The sequence below is a fragment of the Pan paniscus genome, chromosome 19, assembly GCF_029289425.2.
Source record: "Pan paniscus chromosome 19, NHGRI_mPanPan1-v2.0_pri, whole genome shotgun sequence".
Taxonomy (NCBI): domain Eukaryota; kingdom Metazoa; phylum Chordata; class Mammalia; order Primates; family Hominidae; genus Pan; species Pan paniscus.
Genome location: NC_073268.2, coordinates 88,057,503 through 88,082,010, shown reverse-complemented (window position 1 = coordinate 88,082,010; position 24,508 = coordinate 88,057,503). Strand labels below are relative to the sequence as shown.

At 41.5% G+C, this 24,508-nt stretch overlaps 1 long non-coding RNA gene across 8 annotated transcripts in view; it reads left to right on the top strand.

The window, feature by feature from the left end:
* LOC103784776 (uncharacterized) overlaps positions 1-13,643 on the top strand; it is a 49,625-nt gene extending 35,982 nt beyond the window's left edge. For all 8 annotated transcript variants that reach the window (XR_010110582.1, XR_010110581.1, XR_004667331.2 and 5 more), the window contains 3 exons: positions 662-784; positions 2,649-2,769; positions 13,454-13,643. This is a non-coding gene — a long non-coding RNA (uncharacterized LOC103784776). The remainder of the gene's footprint in view (positions 1-661; positions 785-2,648; positions 2,770-13,453) is intronic.
* Positions 13,644-24,508: the final 10,865 nt, after the last annotated feature.

Sequence of the window (24,508 nt, the reverse complement as noted above, 5' to 3'; positions counted from 1 at the left end):
GTTTGCAAGTGTGCTAAGTTGGCAATGCATAGATGTGTAGAGAAGGAGAGTAAGAGACACAGGGAGCAACGTGAGTGAATAATCTCAAGGGATGAACAGTTCCCAGCTTTGCTGGGACTTCTTTAGCCATATCACATCACATGCTTAGAAGTCAAGTTTGCTAGGTGTGTTTTACAGATAGAAAAGTCAAGGTGCAGAGAAGTCAGGACCTGCACTTAGAAATTCAGTGATCTGAGTTCCCAGTGCCCCCAAAGGATTTTCATTACTGCATATTACCTCTGTTTTATTTCCTCTTATGAAATGCACACATGCTCAACCCTCTGAGGACCTGTTGCCTTTTTGTGAACTTGAGCAGAACAGAGATCAAGCCACTTGCTGTGGCTGTTAGACTGGAAACTCACAGTTGGTCACGAGAAAAATGGTTTTCATTTCCGTGAACCCAGCCATCTGAACTGGTCAGGCTCTAATAACCAAGTTTAGGGAAGCTCATTTGGAAGAGATGAATTTGCTTTTGGTATTTTGGAAAGGTCTCAGGGCCTTGCCAACATCAGCTGCTGATGGAGTTCCTGACTGTGTGTGACAGGTCTCAGCGCCCTGCTTCCAGGTTGCTCCAGGTACCCACTCCCTGGTAATCACCTCTGATTTTAAACTTTCCTAACAGTCTGGCCATGGAGGCATGATATCCGTAACATCCCCCAAAGGAGCTAAAGAAGAAATCCACAATTTACCATGAGCATTTCTCGTCTAATGATTGCCAAGCGATTCCTCCAGGACATTCCTCAAGGTGTGTATGAAAAATAGTGTCCACCAGGGACTGACGTGGTTCAGGTACCATTGGTGCTTTGGGGTGGAACATTTCTGTAAAGTGAGAACAACATAGGGTTAGGAGCTACGTGAACAAACCCCCTATTGCCTAGGAACAAGACATAAAAAGTTTCTGGTAGACGCAGATCTAGTGGGGAGGACATGGCAGAGTCAACGCCCTCCAATTTTCTATGGATTACATCCCACCTCCCTCTCAGTGACATGGCTGCAGTTGTGCTTAGCCCATGGGGGTGCTGTTCTCCTTTCCTTATGGAAATTGGAGAATGTGGGAAGAGGAGACTTTGTTTTTCTTTTTAATTGTTCTCTTTTTAAAGAAAAACAATTGGACTATATTTTTTAGAGCAGTTTTAGGTTCACAGCAAAATTGAGCAAAAGGTAAAGAGAGTGATTATACTTTTTGTAACTCTTGTAGCCCCCTGCCCCCACACACATGCACAGCCTCCTCCACTATTAACACGCCCCATAGAGTGGTACATTCCTTACAACCAATGGGCCTGCACTGACACATCATTATCACCCAGAGCCCATAGTTTCCATTAGGGTTCACTCTGGGTGTTGTATATTCTATGGGTTTGGACCAATGTATAATGACATGCATCCACTATTATAATACCATACAGAGTGCTTTCACTGCCCTAAAAATCCCCTTGCTTCACCTATCCATGCCTCCCTTCCCCCAACTTCTGGCAACCACTCACCTATTTACTGTCTCCAATGTTTTTCTTTCTTTTCAGAATGTCATATAGTTGGACTCATATAGCATATAGCATTTCAGATTGTTTTCTTTCACTTAGCAATAAGCATTTAAGTTTAAGAGACTTTTTATTTTGTTCTGTAAGATAGCCTAACATTTTTCAAAAGTAGGACTGTTTTTTAAACAGATTTTTATCAGAAGGAAGAAATAATATGTGGACACTGTGAAATGGCTGTGTTTATAAAAAATAAGTTTTAGACAATGAAAATATAGCTATAGAATTGCTGATATTACCAACGAACTTTTGTCTTCATCTCTCTGGCTTCCTGTCTCTGTGCCATCTGGTCTCTTAGACTGTTTCACTCCTTATAAACTGATTGGCCTGACCTTCCTGCTCTTGTTGAAGTTACATTCAATTGATATTTTCTTATTTTAAATAAGCATATTCCTTAGGGTCTATTCTATGAGGACCAGGATTGTGATTTAGAGGAAGAATCTTGTTCTCTGTGTATTTATGCAGTGCTATATAATTGATATACCTTGTACCCAACAAAGGCACAGTGTCTTCCTATTTTTGCTTCTCCCTTGCACTGCTATCTGAATAATTCTTCAGACAAATCTGCCCCTTCATTCTGGGGGCTTTTCATTTAGAGACTACAGGAATTTGGTAATTGCTGCAATGTAGAAAGGTATCACCTTCCAAAATATTGGAAGGTATCCTGATATTTCATGTTCTACCTAATAACACCTTTCAGGACTCATGTTCTTAGGCAAATGCTTTGGGGAATGTGGCAGTGATGCATGTGCGGGGGAAACACAGAGGCAAGCATGGATGAAAATCACTGTGGAATATTGAAGAAGGCTTCCAAGAGGAGGTGACATTTGAGCTTGATCGTGAACACGAAGTAAGGACAGAACTAGGAGCTCAACTAGAGGAAGAGGCAAATGGTATACTAGTGTAGACTGTGTTAATGTGTAGACAACTGAAAGAAGTGGCATATTTGGGAAGCTTTAGGATGTCCATGGTGAAAAGTATCTACGAACAAGAGGTGAGAGAGATGGAGGGAAGAGGGGCAGAGGATGAAATTTCATCAACATTGCATTGTATTTCTTCCATTTGTCCTTTCAGATCAATTTCTGTTCATCCACCTTGTCCTGGGAGGGACATCAATGGGTTTCCATGTCCTTTGGCTTCTGGTTGAGTTCACTCAGTGGAGAACCCTGGCAAGAGGCAGGAAAAGGGGAGGAAGGTAAGATCAGGGTATTTTCTCCAGTGGCTTCCTACATGAGAAGTCATTTTGGGTTGGCTGTTTCCCCCAAGTGAAGATCATTGACTCTCTAAAGCTGGCCAACTCAACTTGTCCTTTTACTAATTGGATCAAGTAATTGCTACCTCTGTTTGTCCTTTTGAGTCTAAAAATGGCAAGCCCCAGGTTACTGCATTGTCTTTTGTGATTTCCCTATACCACACCTCTGTAAATAAACCTTTCTTAAATCATCCCTTTTTGAATGTGCCATCTGCTTCCTGTTGTGGCTCTGAGCTATATAAATATGATGTGAAAAACCTAGGACACAACGTAGATCAAAGAGTGCCTGGAAGAATCTTTTTTCTCCCTTATTTTATTTTATTCTTCCCATATTTACCAGTGAGATATCTTTATATTACCCCTGAGATCTGAAACCGTAAAACATAAAACATAGAAGTGTTTTTAAAAAATATTTTATTTCCTTTTTTATTTATTTAATTTTTACATTTTATTTTATTTTAGGCTTTATGATACATGTGTTGAATGTGCAGGTTCGTTACATAGGTAAATGTGTGGCATGGTGATTTGCTGCACCTATCAACCCATCACCTAGGTATTAAGCCCTGCATGCATTAGCTATTAGTCCTGATGCTCTCCCTCCCACTGCACCCCCTGGCAGGTCCCTGATGTATGTTGTTCCACTCCCTGTGTCCATGTATTCTCATTGTTCAACTCCCACTTATGAGTGAGAACATGCAGTGTTTGATTTTCTGTTCCTGTGTCAGTTTACTGAGGATACTGGCTTCCAGCGTCATCCACGTCTTGGTATAGGACATCATCTCATTCCTTTTTATGGCTGCATAGTATTCCATGGTGTATATGTATCACATTTTCTTTATCCAGTCTACCATTGTGGGCATTTGGGTTCATTCCAAGTCTTTAATAAGGGTGTGGTCTTACCTGATTTATGTTAGAAGGAAACCATTTGTTTGGAATGAATAGAGTAAATCTTTTGGGAAAATAGAAAAAAGATTATTTAAAAATCATGTGAATATTTAGATCTAAGAGTTGTCCATGAATCCTTAGCTCAGTGTCCATAGATCCCTACAAACAAGATCTATGAATAGAATTCTTGGAATCCTTAAGTTAGGATAGGAAAAAATTACATCTTTATTTTTTTTAACCTCTATTTGAAACGTAGTATTTCTTTCCATCACAAGTGTATGTGACAAGACACAATAGTGTTGGTCATTACTAAGGCTTTATCACCGACAAAAATCATAGGTATTTTTATATCACACTGCAGTGTTGTAAAAATCTCAAGATATCATCTATACTCTTCACTGCTTCAAAATTAGGGTAGTTGGTAGACCCACCTTCAGGTCTTGTTATTGGAGGCATTAATAAGGAAGTGTATATGTTATGTTTCACAATTTTATTTTCTAAATACTTTCAGATTGCAACTGCATTTCCATATAATTTATTTTATAATTCGGTGTGTTTCAAGTTATGCATTTACACATGTAATTCTAAAAAGAAGTCCATAGACTTCACCAAATTTCCAAAAGCGTTCACAGTAAACAAATTATTAAAAATCTCTGTTAATTCATAGATACTCATTCCAGAAAATACAGCAATGGCTGCACATCAGGAATATCTTTTTCCAGAAAAAAAAATATCCTAAGTTACTAGATATTCTGGGTAGTTTCTGTATGTGGAGTTTCTGGGGTAAATCCTTTGAGTTCAATATGTTGACTATGTGCTATGTCATCTCAAATATTTGACCTTATTCTGTTTTTCTTCTTCCATTGTATGTTTTGTAACTAGATTTCCTATTTGGTATTTGTCTCCCAAATTTTAAGAGCAAAACTTGTCATCTATCGCCTTATTTTAATTCTCACTATGTAAACTTGTAAGAAATAACTCACAACTTGGTGTCTCATAACTCACTTCTGAAATATCCAATGAAAAAACTGTCAAGTTATTCACCGTTGTTTATTTTGGTCCTAGTACACTGTCCATGCCCTGGTTGAATATCTCGCCAAATTTCCTCCAATTTATTGCAAAACCAATTGGCAGAACAATGAGGAAACCTGTCTGGGGCCAATTTCAGCAATTGATGGTGCCGCCTTCTCTCCCCACCTCCACTTTCCACTAATCCATCAAGTTTCTTCCAGATCTAGCCATTCTTAATGGGAATATAACACCTTGGCATAGCTCCAAACATGAAAAAAAAATATTCTTCCTGTCCTTACTCCACTGTTTCCCTCCCCTCTGCTTCTCATCCTTTTCTCAAAACTGACACCCTCCAAGTACTTCTTCTCCCAGCAGAGAGGATGGCCTACCTGGCATTGCAACATTTGAGAATGAACCTTATTTTGAAAATAGGTGATCATGCTCTTATCAATACAGGAAATGGGAGATTTAAAGCTCTTCCCATCAAGGTGTGAACCTTCCACAAAGCAGCAGCTCTGAAATATTTCCTGTGTGGTTGGCATAGGTGAGAGAACTGTTTTGCAGAGCCTATTGAGATCAAAACTAGGGAGTGTCTTTGCAGCCTGTTGTTAGTCAAAGTAGTTATGTATTGCTGATGGTGCTTTTCTAACATAGACCTTAAAGCTCTTTTACGTGGCCTGTCTTTTTGCTGCATTTTTAAGACAGAGCAAGAAGCTGAGATTATCTGCTCCCACTGTGGTTTCAAGACTAGAAACTCAAGGAGGTTGTAGGCTTGTCCAAATAACTTTGGACAAGTATACTTTGATACTTGTTCAACGTATACTTGATACTAGTATTTCACTAGTATCAAAACCATAGTGAAATACGTGAATTAAACTCTGCTGCCATTTTGTTTTTTGTTTTTTTTATTATTTTTTTTAAATTATACTTTAAGTTCTAGGGTACATGTGCACAACATGCAGGTTTGTTACATATGTATAAATGTGCCATGTTGGTGTGCTGCACCCATTAACTCGTCATTTACATTAGGTATATCTCCTAATGCTACCCCTCCCCCCTCCCACCACCCCACGACAGGCCCCAGTGTGTGATGTTCCCCTTCCTGTGTCCAAGTGTTCTCATTGTTCAATTCCTACCTATGAGTGATAACATGTGGTGTTTGGTTTTTTATCCTTGCGATAGTTTGCTGAGAATGATGGTTTCCAGCTTCATCCATGTCCCTACAAAGGACATGAACTCATCCTTTTTATGGCTGCATAGTATTCCATGGTGTATATGTGCCACATTTTCTTAATCCAGTCTATCATTGATGGACATTTGGGTTGGTTCGAAGTCTTTGCTATTGTGAATAGTGCCGCAATAAACATACGTGTGCATATGTCTTTATAGCAGCATGATTTATAATCCTATGGGTATATACCCGGTAATGGGATGGCTGGGTCAAATGGTATTTCTAGTTCTAGATCCTTGAGGAATCGCCACACTGTCTTCCACAATGGTTGAACTCGTTTACAGTCCCACCAACAGTGTAAAAGTGTTCCTATTTCTCCACATCCTCTCCAGCACCTGTTGTTTCCTAAGCATTATGTTGAGTTGATTTTCAGATTTCTCCCTTAGGTAACAACCAGAAAGAATTTTGGGATATTGTGTTAGTTAAGGTGCATGCAGGAATACAGAAAGCACATTAGGTGTTTCAACAGAGGGGATTTAATTTAGGAGTTGGTTATATATATTTCAGCCTTTTTGGAAGGCTGAAGTAATGAAATGGGAACAATGAGATAACATAGAGATAGTAACTGCAGGAAGAAGCTACCCCTACCAGGGCTGGGGAATAAGGGAAAAGATTAGGTCTATTGCAACCTAAAGGATCAGAGGAAGGGTCTTGAGGAGTTGAAGCCCAGCCTCTGAGGGGGAGGCCCTATATGGCTGCTGATGGCATCCCAGGAGACTGAAGGAGGGATCTTATAGAGCTGGAATTCAAATATCTAAGGAAGGAGCAATACTGACTTCCTAGAGCTTGCACCTCTGAGAAAGCACTTTGAGGCTGACTCTAGGAGATGGGGGCTGTATCCAACTGCTGCTGTAGGGATGAAGTATTGCTGCTAGGTAGCACTGGCGGGAGCAGCAAGTAAAAAAAAAGTGGGGAAATGCATTCTGCCTTCTCCTGATTCCAATCTCCCTCTAGTGCCCCCTATTGCCAGAATCTATCTATTAGAAGCAACTAGCAAAGGAAAAACATGATTTGCAGAGACTCTTTTAGCGTCCCAGAGCAGGGTATTGGAGGTTTGGGAGCTGGGAGACAGTAGCTTACTACATCACACAGGTATGTAGGACATTTTTGGATTACCAGAGGATGTACCAGTCATCCATAAGGATGTTTGGTATCAGGAAGAGGATGATTTAATATGAAGTCTACAGGTCATATATGTATGCCTAGAGCTGGCAAGTGAGTCACTGGGACTTGAGATCCTAGGCCTTCTCTCGTTTGCATAGTCCTCTTGCTTGGGGCAGAGAGAGTGGGGTTGGTGTGGGAAGAAGATTGCAGCATGCAGGGTTGTGGGTGGTGATCCCAGTGTCCCTTGTCCAGCCATGCAGGTACTAGAAGCTTCAGAGCAGTTGGGCTGACGCTGCGGTCAGGGATTAGGTGGGGAGGTACCTGGCAGAATATCTGAAGGACCACACCAGCATTTTCTTGTAGAGCAGTCAATGTATTGGTTTAGACAAACATTTGCACCCACTTAAGGCCCCAGTTTCTGGAATTATAAGGAGTGGAAAGAATCTTGATTATAAAAATCTACAGATTAATGTGCTCATCGAATAATTATAGAACATCTAGTATATACTACCCATTGTGCTGGGACCAGGGAATGTGAAGATGAATCAGGTAAAGATGAATCTGCCTTCAGAGGAGCTCAAACATTAACAGAAAATTATAGTCACTTTATTTCTGGCAGAATGGGAACAGAGTTGAGGGAGAGGCAACTTACTAGGGCACATTAGGGACAGCTTCACCCAGGAGCATGAACTGAGTCCTGCTATCAGGAGGGATGTTCAGTAGATGGCAAGGGTCGGGGGACAAAGGGCCATGGAATGATGAAGCAACGTGAACACAGCCCAGAGGTGTAGCATAGATTGGTGCCTTTGAGATAGTGGGAGGGACAGCAGGTAGAAGGTCAGGGTCTCCACTGAGGCAGCAGCTTCACCTGCCTTCTCTTTCCAAACATTCTATCAGCAGCCTGACCAGTTTGAATTTCACCTTCTGCTCACCTTGGATGAGAGCAGTAATCATCACAATCCCAGGGAACAGCCAAAGGAAGAGAAAAGGCAAACGATTTGGACAAGACTCATGAAGACTAACAGCTCTTGGATAATTGAGAGAAGGCAGCTGCATGAACAGTTTTGATGCAATCATGAAGGCAGGGCCCAGTGCCTGTGGCATCTGCCTTTTTCTGGAACCAATCCATATTTCCTTGTGGTTTTCTAAGGTGCAGAGAGGGCACATTGGGAACTTTGCTTGGGGTCTTTTTCACATCTTAGAGGGAAGGTCCCTCAGCATCTGCATTGGCAGAGTGTGATCCTCATGTCCCTCTGAATGAGCTGGACTTGAGGGAACCAGCCCCTTCCAGGAAGCTGTCCCATGACTGAAGCCTCAGCAGCAGCCTCTGTCAGTCCCTCCCCCACAGAACCTTTGGCTTCCATTTGACCAGCCTTGACATCCAGTGTCCAAACACCGATAAAATTGATCCCACTAAGCGTGGGAAAGTCCTGGAGCATCGATTGTTTCCTCCTCTGCACCCCTGATACCCTGGCATTAGCACTCTCCCAGAATGTACCTTGCTTGTTTGATTGGAGGAGGTCAAAGCCCTGATGAAGAATGAGTGGAATTCCACAAGATTGGAGCAGTCTTGATAAATGACAGCAGGGGATGGTGTGGGGAGGGGAAAGGATCAGAGGAAGTGTGGATAAATGAATGGCTTAAAAAATAATCCACCTTTGCCTCCCCCTTTTCTACCAGTCTGTCTAGTGCTTCAGAGTGAAAAAAAAAGCTTGCCTTTCTAAACATTTGGAGTTTCAAAAATGATCTATAGAGCATGTTTAGTTTTTCAAGTTAAAAATATTAAAAGAAAAAAAATGTTTGAGGGCTTTACTGCTTTCCCGCAAAGAGCTAGAGCCACCCAAGCAGGATTGACTGTCATTGGTTTGAGGTTTCTGTTTGCTTTGAGGCTATTTTTTCCTTAGTGCTATAAACTAGATCAGTCCATTTTTAGCTGATAACCCTTTCCAATTTCGCTGTGAAATGAGGGGCTGGTTGGGTGGTTTTTTTTATGTTCTTTCCAGCGTTGACTTTTATGGTCTTTGATTCCAAGGTACCTCGTCGACTCTGAAGACAAGAGATAGGTAGGTTCTAACTCCAGATGAGCCACTGCAAGATTGTACCAGGATGGGATAGAGAGTCTTTGTACTATCTTTTATATGTTCTCAAACCCAGCCAGGGATCAGAGTGACAATATAACATGGGGAATCATAGAGATGTTTATGGTAATTCTGCTATGAGTCAACTGAGATGTCCCTTATGGAGATAACTCCCCATACTATAGGCAGTTGGACAAAGATGTAAATGCCTTGTTTACAAATGCTACCCAGATCTCCTAATTAGGACCACACATGCGGAGAACCCAACAGCTTTTGGACTTATCGGCCAATGGTCTTCTTGGGAAGGTCTCTCCTAGTCATGGGAATTGTCTTTTTATTGTTCAAGCTTTTGCATAGACCTAGAAGAGGCATCCATTGCTGTTACCCCTGAGTTTATAATCATGCTGCAAGTCCAGTGGGGAACTTTGGCACAAAGCATTGAATGAGATGGGACTGCACTTATGTAGCCTGCATTTCTTGAGAATAAAGATTTCTGTTCATTTAGTGCAGTGGTTATCATCTGGGGGAAAACCAGTGAGTAGAGGCCAGGGATGCCACTAAAATCCCTACACTGTGCAGGAAAGCTGTCAGCCCTTTGCCCCACAACAAGAGATTAACTGGTTCCAAAAGTCAGTAGTGCTGTGGTTGAGAAACCCTGTTTAGCACCTGTAGGTTCCAGAGAGCACGGATGGTGGTGGTCATTGTGCTAAGTTTCAAATTCAGTATTTAGGTTTGGTTTTTAGCTTATAGGCAACAAATTGGCTGACTATGGGGTAAAAAGGAAGCACCTCCTTTATCAAAATTGGCTTCAAAAGATGTCTGCCTCCCCTTCTGGTGGGTCCTGTGTCCATTCACAGTGTGAGAAATGGAAAGGAGGTCACTAAGAGACTTGCAATGGATGTAATAACTGGATGCAGAAACTCTGGATCTGAAGGGAATGTTCATGACTATTTCATCCCTCCTGCTGCCTTGGAGAACCAAACGCAGGAGCCACCCAAGGTGAGACTGAGGATTATGCAGTTTTCAACGTTGCTTCCCATGGACTACTTCTCCTTCCATCATGTGCAGATTTTTTGGTGTCTTTTTTCTTCTGGAGACTCTCCCCTTTTCTCTGAGCAGTGTTCTGGCTATTTCAGATCTCTGCATCTATGGAGGAACACATGCTAGTTTGTTGTTGTGTGGCCAAATGCCAGCAACTCATTGCATTGTGTTACCACTAGCAACTCTATTAGCCTTTTTAAGTGAGGTTCTTGAAAAAAAAAATGCGTAGCTCAATTTTCCAGTGGTGAAACCCTAGGTATCATAATACTTTAAGGAAGAAAACACTTTTGGTTGCAGGTCTCTTTTACTGCTTTTCAAATGGTTGTGTGTAAGCAATCATTTACTCTTAATATCTACCTTATCCATGGTAATATTCCAAGCAAGATATTGTATACTGTTCCTTGGAAACACCCTTGAGTATTTAACAAGATAGAGTCCTCTAGATAACATAGCCCTACTTGCCTAAATCTAAACTCTTGAATATAATGAAAAGTCTCCCATCTGGACCATCTTGGAATAGTCATGGTTTATAGCTGTTAAACTCCAAATCAGTTATGTCTCTTGGCATTAAATATGATTTGCCTCCCAGTTTGTCTCATTAGCACTTTTCAGCCCTCTCTGACTTAGAGTCCCAGGCCGTTGATGAGGGCACAGGTGGGCTGTAGGGTTAAGCAGAAGGAAGGAAGCCACCCCCTGCCTGCCATGCTCAGTGATGGACTACTGGGTCCTACCCAATCTATTTTCATCTCCCAAGGCCTTTTATGACCTTGCTTTAGAGAAAGAAAACCGCCCTTCAAAGGCCTCGGTCTGTCAATTTCCCCCACCATATGTTCTTATTAAAATGTTTATGACACTCTTTATCTTAGGCTTATTATCTTAGGATTGGTATTGATTAATAAAACATGCTACAAACTAAAACTTACTATTTAGATTTTAAAAAGTGGGAATAACAATAACACATATATGATTTTAATCTTTTTCTAAGCAAATGTTTCTAGTTGCAAAGTAGTCTCAATAGCAATGGAGAACACTATCAGGGCATATTATTTTCAAACTAGAAACACATTGAATATATATTTGTTTGGGTCATATGCCTCGTGATGTTGTTTTTTTATGAGACTAGATAAAATATATTGCAAGGCCGATAGCAGCAGAGCATTTATTGACATATTTTAGGTGTTTTCCTATTGACTGTAGTTTGTCTTTGTTTGACAAATATAGCCCTGTCAATTCCTTTGATGATGGTGTTTTAGCAAAGTACTGTATGTTCAGATATTAGCATTAACAGCATATGGTAAATAAGCTGTTTATATTAAAGATTTTCATTGTCTTATTATAAAAGTAGTTATGCTCATTGTAAAATTTTGGAAAGCATAGAAAAGAGTAAGGAAGAAAATAAATATAATTCATGATCCCACCACCCGTTTATAACCGTAATTTTTAAATAAACATGTGGATACATTAAGATACAGCTATACTGCATACATACACACATATAAACAAGTAAAATATATAATTATTTTGGTAATTCTATTGCATAACCAATTTTATATACTCCTACTACCATTTTACTATGAACATTGCCTATCAGGACAGAATTCTTTATAAACAGTTTTAAAGGCTCTGTGGTAAAACATTATGAGGGTGCAGCATAATGCTTACTCACTCTTAGCAGTATACAAGAAGGCTGTTTTCAATTTTTCACTATGATTAACGATGCCATAATAAGCAGCATTGTCTCAATCTCATAGATTTTGTGAGAGGTAAATGAGATGGTTCATGTGAAGTTCCTAATATAATAGTGATAGATGTTCAAAATGCCTTCCTCTCCAGCTTTCTTCCTCCCCCTCCACCTATGTTTCTCCTTTTCTACCTTTAATGCATTTTTTTTCCTTAAAAATAAGACCCTAGAATTATAGCTACTTGGTGAACGTATATACACTTTTTTTTTTTATTTGTAGTAAATTTTACTTCCCCATCAAATGCAGTTATGTGCATCTAGTTCTTGATTGGCTTGAGATGCCTTGTTAACCTCTGTCCCAGTCTCAGTCCCATGTTAAAATATAGAAAGGTGGGAATGAAGGTGTGCTCTGAAGTCAGTTATCACAGGTAGGAGGGTCTGTGAGTACATTTCCAAGTCCTTGCTGTCTTCCAGTCTTATCTAGCTGAAACCATCAGCCCATTTGGTTCCTGGGCATACCCAGATAGAATGGTGATGCTTTAAGAGTTCCATCTGCACTAGGGGTCTAGAATTTGATTTGTTGTGGAAGGTAAGATCCAAACACCTTCTTGTCCACAAAACCCATTGAATTGTGCCATATTTATTCCATTCATAAGTTTGGATCCTTTCTCCCATTTCTGATTTATATATACTTTACCTCCTTCTTGCAATTGTAATCCTGTCCTAAACACTAGTCTGTTTGGCTGGGCTTCAAGCTTCTGTCTGATTCCTGCCGACTCCTTACCCCTGGGGAAATGCAGTCTGTTTCCAACTGGACAGGCCATGTGGAAGCATATTGCTACCACTCTGCCAGGTGTACTTAGACATTTTTGCTCTCCTCTTTCACCTTCAAGAACTAACTAATTTCTTTGAGCATTTATAGAATTCCAGATCAAGGCTAAATTTCCCATTCCTCTTAGGAGTGTAGACCATCTCTCTTCTCAAAGCACTGACCCTGGGGCTGATCAGACAATCAGTTTTGAGCTCATCCATCCCAGAATCCTTCCTTCTTCATGGCATTAGCAAATGCCACCAACTTCTCAGCCTGCTCAGGGTCAAGCCAGCTCATGAAAGGACACCCTCTGGTGTGCTTTCTGGCTATTTCAGGACCACAAGAAGAAGCAGCAGCTGGCAAGACACATGTTGCTAAATAGACCTGGCTTCTATGGGAATCCCGGAGTTAAGCATTCCCACCCCTTTGGGCCACCTTTCACACTTGATGGATTTTTTTTCGATTGGTTGTTTGCCTGACCTGATCAGAGAGTTTGGACAGGAGTTTCTGTTGACACTTTATTTCACTTTGGGTAAAGTTTAAACATGACTTATCACAACCCTGACACATCTGGAAGGCCATATTTTGCCCCCCTCCTGTTGTCTACCTCTTTCAATGATGAGAATATAGGGCATAAAGGCCTATTTTATACACGAGGAGAAAGTTCATTGCCTTGGGTCCTTTTAGAGGTAAGTCTTAGGCCGTCTAGGTTATAATCACTGCTAGATGATCCTTCTCTTTTTTCCCATTGTTAAAAACCTTCATACTTACTTTATTTCCCACAGGTGAAAACCATCCATTTCTTGGAGAAGTGCCACGGTGGGGTTGCAAGTCCCAGGATCAAGATTTCGATGTGTCTCTTTTTCCCGTAAAGTGGCTGAAATCTGAAGCTGAATCTGCAAGTGTCATGGAGTCATTGAATCTCACAGTCTCAACTGATAAAAGTTATTAAAGGTCCTCTGGTTCAGCCTTCTACTTGATGTGGAAATCCTTTCTACAGTAACTCTGTGTGGGAATCACAGTTCACTTAGGGGCTTAGTCTCATAGTCAAAATGTCTTCTTCCTAAGTGGGAAATTACTTCCAGCTTCTATTCACTCAGTAGTTGTTTAATACTATCTCTCTCTCTCTCTCTCTCTATATATATATATATATACATAAAATATATATATAATGTGTATATATATCTATATATGGATATCTATACGTATATATACATATAGAGAGAGAGAGAAAGAGAGAGAGAGAGAGAGAGTATATCTCCATCTAAAAGCAGAAGCATAAAACATTATACCTTTAACACCAAGATCCAGTTAGGTGTGAGCCCCACAGGCATGCTGCTGGGCCCATGGGACCTCAAGTTTAGTAAATTCCAGAATTTGCCTTTAATAAGTTCAGAGTCTTAATATCTAAATATATATTTTAAAAGATGTCTAAAACAAGTTTCCTACTAAAAAGTGACTTATAGTCTAGAAGGCAAGGAATGATAGTCACTCATACTTTCTTTCATGTGGTAATCATAATGGTAATAAGAATGATACCTTACATGCACTGAATGCTTTCTCTGTGCAGGTACAGTTTTAAGTGCTTGACGTGAATTAACTCATTTAGTTATCATAATAACACTGCAAGGTAGGTAAGCACGTTCATTAACTTACCCATTTCACAGAGGAGAAAACCGAGGCACAGCTGCTCAAGATTATACAACTAAGAATAAGAGGATCCAGGATTCAAAGTAAAGCATTTTGCCTCCTGAGTCTGTAGACTGTACTGGTATGCTGTTTAATCTCTTGCAAACAACTAAGATGTTTGGTAGAAAGAGAGAAATGCCATGAAAGAGAAAGGGCAGACTCTTGTGCTTGGAAAAGATGGCCTGTTTTGATGCCTTTGTAAATGATTTATGCCTGGTGTCGGCTTCTCTCGGGCATGTTTCCAGGTATGAGGGAGAAGGGAGTCACTGGCTTAATCTGTTGGTTACCACCTGTAATTTACAGCAGCAGGGTTCACACTCAACTGGAACTTGGTGTTAAAATGATAATATTTTATGCTTTTGCTTTTAGTGGGTGACAATAAAAAATCAATGGATTATAATTACAGGACCTTGAAGTTTAGTGTTGCCCCAGACTATAATGAAAATCCATTTATGGTATGACAACCACAGATTAGCAATTTATCTCTCCTGAAATAGCAAGGCAGTTTATTGTGTTGCTGGTTTGCTACCACTTGCAGAAGGGACCAGATAATGTGCCAGGTTGCCCCGTGAGTAATAGCCTGGTTTTATTATACAGGATAAATCAATCACATAGCTTCTTGCGTTGGCTTAATGAGGTTAGATTAGCACGCACAGAGCTTGGGAAATAGTTGTTGGTCAACAGCCTCCAAGTGCTGACAGAGGACCCTCAATGGGCTGAATCTGGAGTGAATATTCAGCAATTTGCTTTGCAGGAGAGTGATAAGAATCTGAGACTTGGTTTGGGGGTTGGTTTTCAAGAGGGCAAGATTTCTTTTTCTTTATTTTTCTTTTTTTAATTTAATTTAATTTTTTTTTGAGATGGATTCACCCAGGCTGGAGTGCAATGGTGTGATCTTGGCTCACTGCAACCTCTGCCTCCCGGGTTCAAGCAATTCTCCTGCCTCAGCCTCCCAATTAGCTGGGATTACAGGCGCCTGCCACCATGCCCGGCTAATTTTTTATATTTTTAGGAGAGATGGGGTTTCACTATGTTGGCCAGGCTGGTCTTGAACTCCTGACCTCATGATCCACCTGCCTCAGCCTCCCAAAGTGCTGGGATTACAGGCGTGAGCGATGATGCCTGGCCAAGAGGGCAAGATTTCTAAAATACAGTTGAAACTGCAGACAACTTTTGTAGATGAGTAGATCAGTAATGAAACAAACAAAAAAAACCCCAAACAATAATTTTTTTAAAAAAAGAACTGGCAGTCTTTGTCATTTCCCTTTGGAATGATGGATTTACTTAGGAGAGGACATACATAGAAGGGGAATGGATTATAGAATATCACACTAGCTGAGGGCCCCAAAAGGAAAGCATCCTGCCTCTCTATGGCTAACATTGGTTGGGGTGTGGGAGTTGTTTTGGCACAATGTCTAGTGACTCCCTGTCTTTCCAAGCTCCCTTATGTCACAAGTGCCACCTTTATTGCTTGAGCTAGGTTCGTGGCAGGGGAAAGACATTATAGTTCCCCTCTGCCCTTTGTACCCTGGCTTTTCTGTAGATGTGTTAGAGCCTTCCTTTGAATATCTTTCAGACATTTGCCAATAAGAACAAGCTGAAAGTAATCAAGACCTTCTTCCTTGGGTGAGCCTTCCTCACTACATATCTCTTACGAAGCTAATATCTTAATTTGCCCCCACTCTGTGTGTACAACTAATAAGAGTGCCATGCATTGGGCCAGGTGTGGTGGCTCACGCCTGTAATCCCAGCACTTTGGGAGGCCGAGGCGGGCAGAACATGAGGTCAGGAGATCGAGAACATCCTGGCTAACACAGTGAAACCCTGTCTCTACTAAAAATACAAAAAAATTAGCCGGGTGTGGTGGCATATGCCTGTAGTCCCAGCTACTAGGGAGGCTGAGGCAGGAGAATGGCATGAACCTGGGAGGTGGAGCTTGCAGTGAGCATGAGATTGCACCACTGCACTCTAGCCTGGGTGACAGAGTGATACTCCGTCTTAAAAAAAAAAAAAAAAGAAAAAGTGCCACGCATTAAAAATTAACCATAAGGAGTTGTGTTGTGGGATCTGGAAGAGGGAAAAGTAGACTGAGAGAGAGGGTTCAAGTGAGGTCCAGTATTGGCATTCTCTATTTCAGGGTCAATCATGTCTTGCCTTTTGTAATGAAGCCATAATCCCTAAGGAAATTCTAGACAAGGCAGATTTGAAGACTTTTTGCCTCCATAATGCATTTCATGTTTCATGCCTTGCTCCTCCTTTGCCTTCCACCATGACTGTAAGTTTCCTGAGGCCTCTTCAGCCATGCAGAACTGTGAGTCAATTAAATCTCTTTTGTTTATAAATTACCCAGTCTCAGGTAGTATCTTCAAAGCAGTGTGAAAACAGACGAATACAAATGGTTTAGTACCATCCCTTTGGTAACATCCTCATGATAGTGAGTGAATTCTCCTAAGATCTGGTTGTTTAAAAGTGTGTGCACCTTCCCCTCCGCCTTGATCCTGCTTTAACCATGTGAAGTACAAGCTCTTCCTTCTCCTTCCACTATGATTGTAAGTTTCCTGAGGCCTTGAGCAGATGCCAGCCAGCATCATGCTTCCTTTACAGCCTGCAGAACCATGAGCAATTAAACCTCTTTTCCTTACAAATTACCCAGCCTCAGGTGTTTCTTTATAGCAATGCAAGAACAGGCTAATACACGGTCCTTGAGATAATTAAATGAATTGATGTTTGATACAGTTTGGCTGTGTCCTCACTCAAATCTCATCTTGAATTGTAGCTCCCATAATTCCCATGTGTTTTGAGAGGGACCCTGTGGGAGGTAATTGAATCATGGGGATGGGTCTCTCCTGTGCTGATCTCGTGATAGTGAATAAGTCTCATGAGATCTGATGGTTTTATAAAGGGGAGTTCCCCCGCACAAGCTCTCTTGCCTGCTGCCTTTGCTCCTCATTTGCCCTCTGCTGTGATTGTGAGGCCTCCCCAGCTATGTGGAACTGTGAGTCAATTAAACCTGTTTCCTTCATAAATTGCTCAATCTTGGGTATGTCTTTATTAATAGCGTGAGAACAGACCAATACAATGCTTTAAAGTCTTAGGGCATAGCCTGGTCATCATAATATTTACTGAGATGAAGAATGTTTAAACATTCCCTATTCAGGTAAGATGTTCAAGATTGAAAGAGATTCCCTCTGACCGCTGTCTAAGATGGCGTGGGGGAAACAATCAGGTGACTTTTACAGTCTGCGTTTATGTACCCCATGTGTAAACATGAGGTAACCGAGTGATGGGCCATTTTTTGAAGCACCTTGGAGTCTATTTTCCACTCCATGGCCTATTAGTTTGAGGTGGGGGATGGGGGGAGGGAAGGAAAGACGAGACGTTCCCATTGCTAGATACCTCTGGGGTTTCTATTTTGTTGTTGTTATTGCTTCAGAATGTTGATCTTTCACTCTTTTTTGGATGACAAGAAAGTGATTCATATTCAAGGGGTGGGGTCCCATCCTCTGTTTCACCGACAGCGAAACTGTCAAAAAACCCATCCTTATAAACACCAACCTGGCAAATGAGACCAAGCCTCCATATGGAAAATCAAAGTAAGGGATTTGGCAGGGAGTTGTAAAGATGGTTTGAATCAGAGGCAGAGACAGCCCATGGATATTGGGGTGGGGGTTTGGGGGCTGTCTGCACCATCGTGCCAAGAAGGCTGGGAGCTTGGGCCAGTGAGTTTTCATTCTTGGGAGAAGGCAGGCCCTATTTATGGTAGAAGCCAGATCATGGCAGGTCTCTGGTTTAAATTCAGCTCATTGGAGGGTCCTCCAAGCTAATTGGGAAGGAGCCGGCTGTATTTTCTTTCCTGCTTAATAACAAGGGGGAATTGCTTACAGCTCTGGACTTTATTAGGGGAGAATTTGACATTGTTTTGTTGGACAGAGGCTCCATCCAGGGAGCTAATCTCTCACACCTGTTTGGCTTTGTTAAAGAGCCAAGGCGCCCTGGCTTGTTTGCTATTGGTTATTGCAGAGACTGATAAAAAGGGAAGAAACAGACCAGAGAAAGGATGCAGATTTTCCTCCTCAATCTTAACTCTAAAAATCTAGACCTAAAGATGATACAGGTGCCAGTGACAGAGTTAATAAGTCCAATATCAGTGTATGAATTAGGTCCATTCAAAAACGCCAGTGCCCAGGTGTACTGACACGTGTCTGTAGTCCCAGGTACTCAGGAGGCTGAGGTGGGAGGATCCCTTAGGCCCAGGAATTCAAGGCTGCAGTGAGTTAAGATCCCATTACTGCACTCCAGCCTGGGTGAAAAAGATCCCATCTCTAAAAACAAAAAAACAAACCTACAAAATATCCACGAAGCCCCGCTCCCACAAAAACGCCAATGCCCTAAATACTTACAAAGTATCTGTCATTTGCAAGGCATGGTCCTGGGCCAGTAACTTGTGAGTTAAGCAGAGCTCCTACCCTTTGGGGAGTTATACGTTAGTCATCCCAAGAAAACATTGGAACATGTCTCAGGATTCTAGGAAGTTGGGACTCTCAGGAAAAGGGATTCCTTAAGGAACTGATACTGGCTCCTTGCCTGGGCTTTTTCTTTCACTGGAGTAATCTCCAACATTATAGGCTATTTCATAAGTGCGGGGAACCTGGCCCTTTATCCTTTGGGGGAAATTTTACCCTAATTAGTGCTCTTAGAATAACGATTAAGAGAACCTGAAGAAAATACAAGGTGAGCATAAGACACCTGGAGGGAATGGAAAATCCCTCTTTCTGTGGGATGAGCGCGTGACAAACCCTGGGGCCTTCTGGTGACCAGTCACACACATTTCCTCTTCTTGTCAGTGAGCTTTGAAGGAGGAGTCCACCAATGCTGGAGTAAGGAGCTCTTTGAACAGCTGAAGGCATAATAAAAAGGTGCTGGCTCTTATGGATTGAAGAGCAAGGTGTCTTGCCCTTTGATTGGTAGCTCCATCTCTGGACTTGAGGTGTCTGGGTTTGTATTTCAACCACGGCCAGGCCCACATCATTTGTGGGGCTCAGTGAAAAATGCAAATGCCAGGTCCTGGCCAGAAGTCAGCAAGTCATGGGTTCATAACCCCCATCCACAGTAGACTGGAGACCCCCAAGGGGATTGCAACTTCCATCCCAGGACGCGCTCAGAACCAGGACTGGGATTGGGTAGAGGCTCCCTCAGAGGTGGGATTGGCTGCTGCCTTCCCCATCTGGAGATATCACAGGGTATGCGTCTGACCCTGAGCCTCCATGGATCTGTGCCCAGCTTCACCACTTACAAGCAGTAAAAGCTTGAGAATGTTACCTAACCTCTTTATGCATCGATTTTTCAGTCACAGTCATGATGATGACAGCAGCTGTCTCAAAGGGATATGGTAGAACATTTAAAACCCTAAGACACTTGAAGTGCTCAGAGCAGTGCCTGCCTCTTAACCAGCAGTACTGTTAACCATTATTATGGATGCAGATTCACCAGTTGCTTTGCTGTGGTAGGGTGTATGCTTGGAGCTGTATATTTTTTTCACCCAGTTCTCCCAAAGGGCCCCGACTTGTTCTCTTTGCTCTCTTATAACCAGTGGCAGGATATTCTAAGATATCTTCTCCAGGCTTTAGGAGGAGACCCATATTAATATAGAATGTAGAATCCTCTGCCCCCTCAATACACACACACACGTACACACATACACAGGCATACATAGTCTTACAACACAAACACACATACTCCCCTCAATAGCATTAAATGCTAAGGTGAGGTTTTTTTTTAAAGGGCCCCAAGGAGATGATGGTTCTTTGGGGGTGCTTAAGGGTCCCCATGAGAAGCCAACAGGAGTAACCAACCACTGTCATCCCACCATTCCCATTCAACTACAGAAACTTTTCATTTTGTGTGAGTTGTATTTTACTGTTTCAAATAGAATTTTGCTGGAAAACATAGAGTTTTGCTATTCTGAAAAAAAGAAGTATGAAAACCAGCACTCTAATCAATGATGCTGTAGGACCTTGACTCTGCCATAGTTATTAGTCTATTGAATTTGATTACTCTGGCCAGGGATGCAGTGGCTGAAGTGGGCACACAGTTCAAACCCTGGGCTCTGATATTAAATGCCCTTTACCCAAGGAGGTACAGCCAGTAAGCTTGGTTGGGATTGACAACATGGCTTTCAGATAGGCTCTCTCTCCCCACTGAACTGCCTCCTTGCTTAAACTGAGGTCTAAGAGGGATAGAACTTGCCAGAACAGCTGTTCCAAAAAGTATTTTGACTTTCTCATGAGAATCAGAAGACCTGGGTTCTGTTCTTATCTCAGCCATTCTCCATTGTGTGACTTTGGGCAAACTATATAAGCCTTTTGAGCCTTAATATGCTCATCTGCAAAGTGGTACTATGCTCTGGTTCGTTTTTCCTACAAGAACGTCACGAGGCTCACACAATATGGTTTGTAGAAAAGTCCTTTTGGAAACTATAAAACACTATGCAGATGTGTGAAAAATTTAAGAGTGTACTCTTGCCTCCTTTGTCTGTTTTCTTTTTCATTAAATTTTTTTATTTGTATAAATTTAAGGGAAGCAAGTGCAATTTTGTTACATGGATATATTGAGTAGTGGTGAAGTTTGAGCTTTCAGTGTAGCCATCACCTAATAATATACATTGAACCTATTACACAATTTCTCATCCTTCACCCCCCCTTCCACTCCCCTACCCTGCCAAATGTCCAATGTCTATCATTCTGTATTTCATGTCCATGTGTACACATTATTACCTTCCATTTATAAGTGAGAACACACAGTATTTGTCTTTCTGTTTTTTTTGTGTGTTGTTTCTTGCCTGTCCTTTGATGAGTCTTGTTCTTGGTGACCCTGATGAAACTTGTAGGGCAGGTAGAAATAGCTCATGTTGCTTCATTTTTCTACCAATAGCCTTGTTTCTGTGTTTTGTGATCTGCCTCTAACCCCAAGTTAAATGATGGATTAGACGTATACGTGCATGCACATATGCACATACTCCTATACCTCTATTTAATTATCATCCTATAAATTATTCAAATTACCCCCTTTCCTTACATATAGGTATGCTATTGGACAGTAGCGTGATGGTAATTTTTTTGAAATGGGGCCTCACTCTGTTACCCAGGCTGGAGTGCAATGGCATGGTCTCAGATCACTGCAACCTCCGCTTCCCAGGTTCAAGCAATTCTCCCACCTCAGCCTCCTGAGTAGCTGGGACTACAGGTGCGTGCCACCTCTCCTGGCTAATTTTTGTATTTTTAGTAGAGACAGGGTTTCACTATGTTGGTCAGGCTAGTCTTGAACTCCTGACCTAGTGATCTGCCCACCTCTGCCTCCCAAAGTGCTGGGATTACAGGCGTGAGCCACTGCAGATGGTAAATATTTAACAACCAGCTCTCAAAAAAAATTCATGTTTGTGTGGACATAAATTTACTATAAATTTTATTGATATAAAGGATGTATAGCACACAATTTGCAAATAATTATAAAATATTAAATATCCCTTATTATCAATTCCATATACCTGCTTGATTCTCACAAAAACATTTTACTGATTTTTTCTTTAGCAGTTGGTGAAAAAGTACAGTTCCAGCCTAAGTGCTGGTTGATATTTTCATGTCTGTTGAGAAATGAAAGAATGGCAGGGCACGGTGGCTCAAGCCTATAATCCCAGCACTTTGGGAGGCAGGCAGAACACTTGAGGCCAGGAGTTTGAGACCAGCCTGGCCAAACTGGTGAAACTCCATCTCTACTAAAAAATACAAACATTAGCCAGAGGAGGTGGCACTTGCCTGTAACCCCAGCTACTTGGGAGGCTGAGGCAGAAGAATTGCTTGAATCTGGGAGCCAGAGGTTGCAGTGAGCTGAGATCACATCACTGCACTCCAGCCTGCGTGACAGAATGAGACCTTGTCTCAAAAGAAGAGAGAGAGAGAGAGAGAAAGAAAGAGAAAGTGAGAAAGAAAGAGAGAGAGAACCCCAGCTACTTGGGAGGCTGAGGCAGAAGAATTGCTTGAACCTGGGAGCCAGAGGTGGCAGTGAGCTGAGATCACATCACTGCACTCCAGCCTGTGTGACAGAGTGAGACCCTGTCTCAAAAGAAAGAAAGAGAGAGAAAGAGAGAGAGAAAGAGAGAAAGAAAAAGAAAGAAAGGGAGAAAGAGAGAGAGAAAGAGAGAAAGAACAAGAAATAAAGAAAAAGAAAGAAAGAAAAAGGAAGAAAGGAAGGGAGGAAAGAAAGAAGAAAAGAAACGAAAGAATTAAGATGTATATTGGAAGGTCAATTCTTAGTCAATCATGTAAGTGATTTCTTCTCTCAATCAAGGAGTAGTTTTTGAATACTGGAAGAACATTTCCTTAACTTCTTTTTGGTTGTTATTTTGCTACTCACAATATAAAAACCCTTGACATGATTTACTTTTATGTTTAATCTGTATTATTAATATTTTCTTCATGCCTGTCTTAAGTCTAGACAATTACAAAACTATAAAACCATGATTTATGGCATTTTTAGATTTCCATGGTGTCAGTGTTCCCACCACGGCCTATTTTAAGCTAAAAATGTGACATAATTGAAATAAGAGCAGGGTAGAGTTGCATGGTAGTCACTAGGACACAGTATTTCCACCATATAAACACAGCAGATGTAAACAACCTCCAGAGTATAGGTAATAGCAAAATAATAAGGAAGTGATGAGCTCATTACCTTTGTTTTTAATACAATTTATTTCGTTTTAAGTTTATAGAATTTAACTTTTAATAGTGGCCGTGTTTAACAATTGGCTCAGAAAACTCTCATAAATTTAATAATTGGCTCCTGTGAGTGGGTGTGGAACAGCTCCAGCATACCACTGTATATTTGTTTTCCTCTTCCTCGTGTATCTGGAATTTTTCAACATTCGGAGAGAGTTATTGAGTACTTCTATGTGCTAGATGTTGGGGATTCAGTGACATAGTCCCTGTCTCATGGAGCAAATAGTCTTATTGAAAAACAAATAAGCAGTGATTTAGAGCAGTGGTGTAAGTGTGTCTTTGTGTTTTATTTACAAGAGAGCAGAACTCCTGTTTGGTGTTAAGGTGCACACTTGTTCCATTCTTTTTTTTTTTTTTTTTGAGATGGAGTTTCGCTTTTGTCGCCCAGGCTGGAGTGCAATGGCACCATCTCAGCTCGCTGCAACCTCTGCCTCTCGGGTTCAAGAGATTCTCGTGCCTCAGCCTCCTGAATAGCTGGGATTACAGGCGTCTGCCACCACGCCCGGCTAATTTTTGTATTTTATAGAGATGGGGTTTCACCATGTTGGCCAGGCTGGTCTTGAACCGCTGACCTCAGGTGATCTGCTTGCCTCGGCCTCCCAAACTGCCGCGTGAGCCACTGCGCCCGGCCCCTTGTTCCCTTTTTGTTTCCCAGTTGTCTTGTACAGGTAGCTCTTTGTGTCAGGGTTTTCCAGTTTTCTGACTAAAAATTCTTCCTCTTAATAAAAAGTTTGGCTAAGGAGCATGACACTAAGGATGATGAGGTGCTGTCTTGAAGTTGCCTCTTGAAGGCTGACCGTATTAACAGGTGTGGCACCTGCCTCATTAGGAAGAAAGGCCCTCTAAACACCTTAAGATTTGTATGGACCCAGGAATTCCTTTTCCTTCACTGTCAGAACTGATTCCCATGCCTTCTACCCTCTAACCTGGGCAAGTGCAAATTCTGGATCCCAAGCAAAAATAAATACATGAATAAAAAATTTAAAATGCCCACATGCCCTTTGTTGAGAATAAAAGAGAGTTGATGTTGAGAGGGCCTCCTCATTTTGTAGGTTCCCCTGAAATCAGAGGATTTCCAAGCGATGGTTACACCTCTGCTTATGTAAAAAGGTGTGGGGCTTGATCACTTCATCCAGACACGGATGCACCTGTGCAGGTAGACAGGTCTGCACCCACAAGGAGACACACACAAGGAGAAAAAGGCTCCCTTCTTGTCTTAACAGAGATTGTTCATCAAAAAGGGTTAGCAGCGAGTTCTCTGTCATCAGGTGTAATGTCCCCTGAAATGACTTGGAAAAGTTTAATTATGTGAGCGCCTTATTTTCAGCTCCTGTTATCTTTTGAACTCTGGGAGGGTGGGGGGATGGGTTACCCCGAAGC